Raw genomic sequence first — 9,391 nt, 5'->3', positions numbered from 1 at the left:
CATTCAGAGTGAAGTACGAATGAATATCTTGGAAGCGAAACAAGATGAATTGAATAGAAACAGTAGTACTTTGCATTAATCTTTGAGGAACAGCAGGGCTCCACACCTTAATCTATGGAGTGTAGAAACTCTACCGTTAAAAATACATAAGTGAAGGTCCAGGCATGGCCGAATGGCCAGCCCCTCTGATCTAAGAACCAGGCGTCCAAAGATGGTCAAAAAGACCTCTAATACAATAGTGAAAGGTCCTATTTATAATAAACTAGCTACTAGGGTTTACAGAAGAAAGTAATTGATGCATAAATCCACTTTCGGGGCCCACTTGGTGTGTGCTTGGGCTGAGCTTTAACTTTCCACGTGCAGAGGCCATTTGTGGAGTTGAACGCCAGGTTTTGATCCATTTCTGGTGTTCAACTCTGGTTTTGGATCCTTTTCTGGCGCTGGACGCCAGAATTGGGCAGAGATCTGGCGTTGAACGCCAGTTTGCGTCGTCTATTCTTGGCCAAAGTATGGACTATTATATATTGTTGGAAAGCCCTGGATGTCTACTTTCCAATGAAATTGGAAGCGCGCCATTCCGAGTTCTGTACCTCCAGAAAATCCACTTTGAGTGCAGGGAGGTCAGAATCCAACAGCATCAGCAGTCCTTCTTCAACCTCTGAATCTGATTTCTGCTCAAGTCCCTCAATTTCAGCCAGAAAATACCTGAAATCACAGAAAAACACACAAACTCATAGTAAAGTCCAGAAATGTGAATTTAACATAAAAACTAATGAAAACATCCCTAAAAGTAACTAGATCCTACTAAAAACATACTAAAAACAATGCCAAAAAGCGTATAAATTATCCGCTCATCAAAGTTCATCATCACCAAGAGAGCTAGACTTGTGACTATCATTGTCAAGGGAATTTACTTCTTGGATTATTCCGTCTGATTCCTCATAAACGACTTGCCTTTGAGAAATATCCTCCTTAGCATCAACTGTAGCATCCTGGACGGAGTTTTCCTCAATTCTGGATTCCCATGGAAGTTCAGCATCTCCTAGGTCTTCAACCAACTCTTCTTCTTGAACAAAGACAGCTTCTTCTAATTGTTCTAGTACAAATTCATTCTCTGTCTTGTCCACTGGAGTTTCTGGTATCTCCTTCATGCTACGCTCTTCATTGGATTGTCCACATGGAGCTGTGGCTGATCCCTGTGTATTTGAGCGCCTAGAAGCCCATTGAATTATCATTTGCTCCAGTTGTTGAATGGTTGTTTGAAATTTTCTTACTGTTTCTTTTAGGCGATCCTCTACTTCTCGGGTTGCTGGACTTGGACATGATACAAAGGAAAGTGGTGGTGATTGGGAGTGATTGGATTGGTATTGGGGTAAGGAAGGATCATATGGTGGCGAATGGTGAAGAGAAGCTTGTGAGTGTGGTGTGATGACAAGTCATCTTAGCCTAGTTTCACTAGCCTTTTTCTTTTGTTTTCAATTGATTTTATGCACTTTCTTAAGCCATAAGCAAGCCAATTGGGTAGATTTCCATGTTTCCTTTGATTCAATCAACCATGTATGAATTCATGCACTTTCATGAGATTTTATGCCATAATTGTCATATATTATGAAAGAAACACAATCTCATGATTTGGGGCATAGCTTTGATTGTTTTGATTGATTGATGATAGGTGGAAAGAGTTTTGAAGAAGGTTGAAGGAAGAAGGAATGGCTAGGAGCAAGAGAGAACAAAAAGTTTGAGCCAAAGTTTGACTCAAACTTTAGCTCAAACTTTTAGAAGAGTTGAAAACATGCCAGAGAAAAAAGTTTGAGCCAAAGTTTGCCTCAAACTTTAGCTCAAACTTTTGGAAGAATTGAAAACACTCCAGAGGAAAAAAGCTTGAGCAAAAGTTTGCCTCAAACTTTAGCTCAAACTTTTGGGAGAAAAGCTTGAGCCAACGTTTGCCTCAAACTTTTTGGCAAACGTTGGCATCACAAAACCAACACCCTGGAGGAGAAAAGCTTGCGCCAACGTTTGCCTCAAACTTTTTGGCAAAAACGTTGGCGCCACACTTGCACAACCTGGAGGAGAAAAGTTTGCGCCAACGTTTGCCTCAAGCTTTTTGGCAAACGTTGGCGCTACACATATACACAATGGGGCCAACGTTTGAGCAAAAGTTTGACCTCAAACTTTAGCCCAAACGTTGGTAGCAGCAAGTAAGCCATCTGGTATAAAAAGTTTGAGTAAAAGTTTGCCTCAAACTTTTACTCAAACTTTCATGATTTCAACCCGGTTCACAATGGATCTTTCTCCAACTCCAAGAGCAATCAACCAAGGCCTTTATCAACCCAATTCCATCAAGAGCAAAGGCCCAATTCAAGGCTTGAAGACCATTTGAAGAAAGTGTATAAATAGCTTAGGATTTAAGTTTTATGGGAGCTTTTTCGGAGAGAATTTTCGGAACACTTACAGAGAGCTCACCTTTAGATTTTTGCATTGTTGTTTTTAGAATTCAAGAGAATTAGGGAGGAGAATTGATCTCTCTTCTTCCTTGTTCTTGTTTGAGCACTTTTTACTTTTCTTGTTTCGGATCTTGGGTGGAAAATTGAAGAACTTCTGTTTCAATCTCACCTTGAGATCTCGTTTAATTTTCTGCATAATTGAATTTCCATTTTTGTTAACTGCTTCGGCTTCTACTCTTCTGCAATTTACATTTCTTTATTTCCTTTGCAATTGTTCTTGCTGGATCTAGGAAGGCAGTGAGATCTAGACTTGGCTATCTAGTCTCTTGAGTCCTGAGATCTATAGCTTTCAATTTCAATTTCCTTGTTTCGTTGTCACACCAAGCTTATTCTAATTTTCATTTAAGATCCGGTTTAATTGAATCCTTCTTTTACATTCCTGTTTGTTGAATTTTTCTTTTCCTTGTTTAATTTCTGCAAATCCAACTCCCAATTCCCTTTACAATTCAAGCCATTTACATTTCTTGCACTTTAAGATTCTGCAATTTACATTTCTTGCGTTCTAAGTTTCTGCCATTTAATTTCTTGTTCTTTAAGATTCAGCACATTTACCTTCTCTGCTCTTTAATTTACTGCAATTGTCCTTCTCCCTTTTAATTTCATGCAATTTAAATTCTGTTAATTACAAATCACTCAACCAAATCTTGATTTGCTTGACTAAATCAACCACTAAACTGAAATTGCTCAATCCTTCCATCCCTGTGGGATCGACTTCACTCCTGTGAGTTTTATTACTTGATGCGACCCGGTGCACTTGCCGGTTAGTTTTGTGTGTTTGGAATTCATTTTCCGAAAATACACATCAAGTTTTTGGCGCCATTGCCGGGGATTGAAATAGATTGACAATGATTACGTGAAGTGGAGATCTAGATCAAGCACTTTTTCTTTTCTGTTTCTCTAATTTTTGACTAACACGCTAACTGTTTGAAATTTTGCTTAAACTAAACTTCATTCTAGCAATAGATTGAAGAGTTACTGGTGGTGTCTCTTTTGTTTTGTTTGTATGTCAGGTACAGGGAGATTCATTCCTGTTTTATCTGAAACTGACCAGAGAACTCTTAGAAGGTTAAGAAGAGCTGAAAGAGGGAAAAATATTGTTGGAGAGGAAGAATCTGAGGAAGAATATCACGAGATGGAAGGAGATCCATCTAATCCAGGAGGAGGGGTTAACAATAACCCACAACAGAGGAGAGTACTGGCCTCCTATACCTTTGCAAATGCTAGACATTGTGGAAGGAGCATTCTCACCCCTAATGTCAATGCAAATAACTTTGAACTGAAGCCACAACTCATCACATTGGTCCAAAACAACTGCTCGTTTGGGGGAGGACCATTGGAGGATCCAAATCAACACCTATCTACCTTCTTAAGGATTTATGACACTGTCAAATCCAATGGCGTGAATCCTAAAACTTACAAGCTTCTGTTGTTCCCGTTCTCATTAAGGGACAAGGCCGCACAATGGCTTGAAACTTTTCCCCAAGGAAGCATCACTAGTTGGGATGACTTGGTGACTAAATTTCTAGCCAAATTCTATCCACCCCAAAGAGTCATCAGGTTGAAAACCGAGGTGCAGACATTCACACAATTAGATGCCGAATCCTTGTATGAAGCATGGGAGAGGTACAAAGCCTTAATCAGAAAGTGTCCTCCAGAGATGTTCAATGAATGGGACGTGCTGCAAAATTTCTATGAAGGCCTGACATTGAAATCTCAAGAGGCATTAGATCATTCTGCTGGAGGTTCACTACAACTGATGAAAACTGCTGAGGAAGCCCAGAATCTTGTGGACATGGTGGCCAACAATCAATATTTCTTTGCGCATCAAAGGCAACGCCAACCATCACAAAGGAGAGGAGTAATGGAGTTAGAAGGAGTGGACTCAATCTTGGCTCAAAACAAGATCATGCAGCAGCAAATTCAACAACAATTTGAGCAAATGGCCAAGAGGATTGATAGCCTCCAAGTTGCAGCAGTTAACACAAGCCAACCATCATCCACATGGGGCAAAGTGAAGAAACTCAAGAGGAGCAGCAGCAAGAACAAGTCCAGTACATGCACAACCAAAATTCTGGACAGAATGAAGTGTATGGTGACACATACAATCCATCCTGGAAGAACCATCCAAACCTCAGATGGGGAGATAATCACAACCAGAACCAACAACCATGGCAGAGGAACTCAAACCAAAATACTTCAAGAAACAACCAAAACCACAACCAGCAGCAAACTAACTAAAACCCTTACAGAAAACCTCAAAACAACTACCCCAATCCCAACCATTACCAATCCAATAACCAACCCACCAACCAAAATGCCCACCATCCACCATCCACATCTCACAACCCACCACAAGCATCACCTGAATCTCAAAGACTCACCAACTTGGAAACCTTGATAGACAAAATGTGAAAACACCAGGAAATGACAACCAAGAACCATGAAGCCTCCATAAAGAGCCTAGAGAGGCAGATTGGGCAAATCTCCAAGCAGATTTTTGTTGAGAGACCTTCAAGCTCACTGCCGAGTGACACAATCCCAAATCCTAAGGAAGAATGCAAGGCGATACAATTAAGGAGTGGGAGAACATTGATGAGCAACAATGACACTACAAAGAAGCAAGCAGAGAGCAGCAAAAGACCAATAGAAGATGAAAAACAAACAAAGGCAGATGAAGCCAAGGATCAAGTTGTGATGCCAAACAAGAGCACTGAGAAACTCAAAGAGAAGAACAACCAACCACACAATTCAAAAGAAGTGATTCAGGGCCAGCAAAAAGTAGAAAATAGCATCACACCTCCACTGCTATATCCCTAGAGATTCAGCAAAGAGACTAAGGACCAACATTTTCATAAGTTCCTTGAGACTTTCAAAAAGCTGGAGATCAATATTCCCTTGGCTGAAGCACTTGAGCAAATGCCTTTGTATGCCAAGTTTTTGAAGGAGCTTATCAACAAGAAAAGAAGTTGGCTTGAGAAGAAAACCGTGTTACTCACCGAGGAATGCTGTGCTGTGATTCAAAGGGGCATTCCACCAAAACTCAAGGATCCAGGAAGCTTTGTAGTCTCATGCACCATTGGCAGAATAGTTCTCAACAAAGCTCTCTGTGACCTTGGTGCCAGTATCAACTTAATGCCTCTTTCAATGATGAGAAAGCTTGCCATAGAAGAACTTAAACCCACCAGGATGTCGTTGGTCATGGCTGATAGATCAATCAAAACACCCAATGGAATTGTGGAGAATCTGTTGGTGAAGGTTGGGGAGTTTATTTTCCCAGCAGATTTTGTGATTTTGGATACTGAAGAGGAAGGAAACAATTCAATCATTTTGGGAAGGCCATTTTTAGCCACAGCAAGAGCCATCATTGATGTAGAAAAAGGAGAAATGATCTTCAGAGTCCACAATGAACGAATGGTCATAAATGTTTTCAAGTCAATGCAACACATTCCTGAGCAAGAGGATTACATGAGAGTGGATATGATAGAGAGTTTGGTGGAAGAAATGCTGGAAGAAAATCCTCAAGAGCAAGAAGGAAATCAAGGGACGACAGAGGAACAAGTAGCTGAGACTTCTATTGAGCAAGATGAAAAACAAGACAAGAAGGAAGAAGTACGAAAACAAGAACTGAAGCCATTACCCACCCATCTCAAATATGCATTCCTTGGCACATCAGAAAGCTTCCCAGTGATCATTAATTCATCCCTGACAAAAAAAGAAGAAGGAGAACTTCTTGATGTACTCAAAGCTCACAAAGATGCTTTGGGATGGACCATTGATGATCTGAAAGGCATCAGCCTTGCAGTGTGTATGCATAAGATCCTCTTGGAGGACAATTCCAAACCAGTGGTTCAACCTCAAAGAAGGCTAAATCCCACAATGAAGGAAGTTGTCCAGAAGGAAGTAATGAAGTTGTGGAATGCAGGGATAATCTTCCCAATATCTGACAGCTCATAGGTGAGACCGGTTCAAGTTGTACCAAAGAAAGGAGGAATGACGGTCATAACTAATGAGAAGAATGAGTTGATCCCTACTAGAACAGTGACTGGGTGGAGAATGTGCATAGACTATAGAAGATTGAATGATGTCACAAGGAAAGATCATTTCCCTCTCCCATTTATTGATCAGATGCTGGAGAGATTGGCTGGCCATGCCTATTATTGCTTTTTGGACGGGTATTCTGGGTACAATCAAATCGTGGTAGATCCCAAGGACCAAGAGAAGACCGCCTTCACATGTCCATTCGGAGTTTTTGCATACAGGAGGATGCCATTTGGGTTATGCAACGCCCCAGCCACATTTCAGAGGTGTATGCTTTCCATTTTCTCTGATATGGTTGAAAATTTTTTAGAGGTCTTCATGGACGACTTTTCTATTTTTGGTGATAATTTCAACACTTATCTGAACCATCTAACTCTTGTCTTGAAACGATGCCAAGAAACTAATTTGGTTTTGAACTGGGAGAAGTGCCATTTCATGGTACCCGAGGGAATTGTTCTTGGTCATAAGGTTTCAAGAAAAGGGATAGAGGTTGACAAGGCAAAGGTTGAGATCATAGAAAAACTCCCTCCACCAGCTAATGTGAAATCTGTTAGAAGTTTCTTGGGGCATGCAGGATTTTATAGAAGGTTTATCAAGGATTTTTCAAAAATAGCCAAGCCTTTGAATAATCTATTAATGCTAGATAATCCTTTTGTGTTTGATGAAAACTGCCGGCATGCCTTTGAAACTTTAAAAAACATACTCACAACAGCACCAATCATCACACCCCCAGATTGGGAACTGCCTTTTGAACTCATGTGTGATGCAAGTGACCTTGCAATTGGTGCTGTACTTGGACAAAAGAAGGGAAACCTGCATCATGTCATATATTATGCAAGTAAAGTGTTGAATGAGGCCTAAAAAAATTACACCACAACAGAAAAGGAATTGTTAGCTGTAGTCTATGCATTTGATAAGTTTAGATCATACTTGATAGGATCCAAAATTGTGGTTTATACTGACCATGCTGCCCTTAAGTATTTGATGTCAAAGCAGGATGCTAAACCAAGACTTATCAGGTGGATATTACTCCTACAAGAGTTTGATATTGAGGTAAGGGACAGGAAGGGCACTGAGAACCGGGTTGCTGATCATTTGTCAAGGCTACCACAAGAAACAATTCAAAAAGCCTCCCAGCCCGTGAATGAAAGCTTCACAGATGAGCACCTTTTGCAGATCCAGCAAGCACCTTGGTTTGCTGACATAGCAAACTACAAAGTGGGTAGGAAGATACCTCAAGAGTTCTCTAAGCAACAAGTGAAGAAGTTAATCAATGAGGGAAGGAAATTTTTATGGGATGAACCCTTCCTGTTCAAGAGATGTTCTGATGGAGTAATTAGAAGGTGTGTTCCTGAGAGTGAAATGAGGGATATCTTGTGGCATTGCCATGGTTCAGCTTATGGTGGACACTTTGGCCCAGAAAGAACAGCTGCAAAGATACTGCAGAGTGGCTTCTATTGGCCAACTATCTTCAAGGATGCCAGAGAGTATGTTCACCAATGTAATGAATGCCAGAGAGCAGGAGGATTGACAAGAAGGAATGAGATGCCTCAAAACTTCATCTTGGAATTGGAATTATTTGATCTATGGGGAATTGATTTCATGGGACCCTTTCCCCCTTCCTATTCTTTCAGATATATCTTAGTAGCAGTGGAGTACATCTCAAAGCGGGTGGAAGCCATAGCCACAACCACCTGTGATGCACAGATTGTCCTCCAATTCCTTAAAAAGCACATTTTCACAAGATATGGAGTGCCCAAGGGTCTTGTTAGTGATGGTGGTGGTCACTTTTGCAACAAACAGATAGAGAAACTCCTCCACAAATATGGAGTAATCCATAAAGTAGCCACACCTTACCACCCTCAGACTAATGGCCAGGCTGAACTAGCAAATAGGGAATTAAAGAAGATCCTAGAGAAAACAGTGGGAAGCACAAGAAAAGATTGGGCTAGGAAGCTAGAAGATGCATTAATGGCATATAGGACAGCTTTCAAAACTCCTATTGGCAAGTCACCCTTTCAGCTATTGTATGGCAAATCCTGCCACCTCCCTGTAGAGCTTGAACACAGAGCTTTTTGGGCCACTAAACTCCTCAACCTTGAGTCCCAAGCTGCAGGAGAGAAAAGGTTGCTACAACTAAATGAGTTGGATGAATTTAGACTAGAAGCCTATGAGAGTGCTAAGATATACAAGGAAAGAGCTAAGAGGTGGCATGATAAGAAGATCACAAAGAAGGAGTTCAAGCCAGGACAACAAGTGCTCCTGTATAACTCAAGGCTTAAGATCTTCCCTGGCAAACTTAAGTCTAAGTGGACTGGCCCATACTTGGTGACAAAAGTTTTTCCTTATGGGAGTATTGAATTGCTAGATGAAGCAACAAAGAGTCAATTCACAGCAAATGGTTACAGAGCAAAGTTGTACTTAGGAGGACAATGGGATAAGGAAAAAGAGGTTCAGAGCCTACAACCTTCTTGAAAAGAATTGAAGGATGTCAAGCAAATGACAATAAAGAAGCGCTTGTTGGGAGGCAACCCAACCTGAGGTAATTTTCTTTTCATAGCTATTTCAATAAAAAGGTTAAATGATTGGTATGTATTGCAAGGAGCTAAGTTTGGTGTTTCACACCAAAACAATTTAAGGGAGAATAAAGGATTCTAAGTTTGGTGTTCCACCAAAATCTCATTTAAAAGCACATTCTCACCTTCTACACAAAGGGTTACTAGCTCCAAGCAATCTGATAAATCATTTAATCATTGTCTGTTTCTAGTTTTTAGTTTTATTACCTTTAGCAAAGACTTAGGCTTTCACATATGGTTATTTTAATGCATAAGAAACATGGCAAGGGACTA

The sequence above is a fragment of the Arachis hypogaea genome, chromosome 11 (assembly GCF_003086295.3).
Source record: "Arachis hypogaea cultivar Tifrunner chromosome 11, arahy.Tifrunner.gnm2.J5K5, whole genome shotgun sequence".
NCBI lineage: Eukaryota > Viridiplantae > Streptophyta > Magnoliopsida > Fabales > Fabaceae > Arachis > Arachis hypogaea.
This window is presented reverse-complemented; position numbering follows the sequence as displayed.